General features: G+C 55.5%; 1 pseudogene; it reads left to right on the forward strand.

The window, feature by feature from the left end:
* The first annotated feature begins 235 nt into the window (after window positions 1-235).
* LOC144108468 (sentrin-specific protease 1 pseudogene) lies at window positions 236-967 on the forward strand (annotated as a pseudogene).

Consider the following 967-nt stretch of genomic DNA (forward strand, 5'->3'; position numbering starts at 1 on the left):
CGACGAGGTGTTCCGAAAGCCACAGCCCGTCTGCACTTCCGAGGTAAGGCGAACGATGACCGTTCAAAGCGATTAGCAGTTTTGGTTTATGTCAGCCGCTAGCCCCGTGATGTTCGCTGACTGCTCTGCGTCTCCCGGCAGTTGCAGAGGGAAGCTTCAACCTGTCGACAAGAACATATTGTTTGAAGAGTGATCCAGTCTCCTGAGCGCCCCTGTGCAAACCTGAAGTGAAAACATGGCGGTGATGACCATCGCAGCCGACCTCGAGGGAGACGTCAGCTATAGTAGCCGACTCACTTCTGCCATGCAGGAAGAAGTGTCTGAGGCGCTGAAGCCGGGCCCACCGGAACAGGTTCTGGTCGAGGCCTTCTCTATGGCTGTCACTCGACATGACATAGCCACGCTAGGAGAAGGCAAGGGACTTAATGACAATATAGTGAACTTTTACCTGGCCATGATTGCGCAACGCTCCAAGAGGCGAGGCGGTCCGGCTGTGTACGCGTTCAGTACTTTTTTCTTCACCAAGCTGCATAGCTGTGGACCTGACGGCGTGAAACGCTGGACGCAAGGCGAAGACCTCTTCGCTTACGACATTCTACTGGTGCCCGTGCACTCTGAGGACCCGTCCCACTGGTGTCTCGCCGTGGTGGATTTCTGCACGCCCGAGATGGTCATCTATGACAGCCTGGGTCCGCGCGATGAGCATGCCAACATCATCGATGATTTGGCGGACTACCTGGAAAAGGTGAGCCACTGGCGTGACTGCGACCTGGACTGGAGCGGCTGGTATTTTTACCCATCCAATGTGCCACTCCAGAAGGACACCTTCGACTGCGGCGTCTTCCTGTGTCAGTACGCTGAGTGTCTCACCCGGGATGCACCGATTTTGTTCAAGGAGAAGCACATGCCGTACTTCCGCGGCCGTATTGTGTACGAGATTTTACACCACCGGCTCCTCTCATGGTGA

Source organism: Amblyomma americanum, chromosome 10, assembly GCF_052857255.1.
Source record: "Amblyomma americanum isolate KBUSLIRL-KWMA chromosome 10, ASM5285725v1, whole genome shotgun sequence".
Taxonomy (NCBI): domain Eukaryota; kingdom Metazoa; phylum Arthropoda; class Arachnida; order Ixodida; family Ixodidae; genus Amblyomma; species Amblyomma americanum.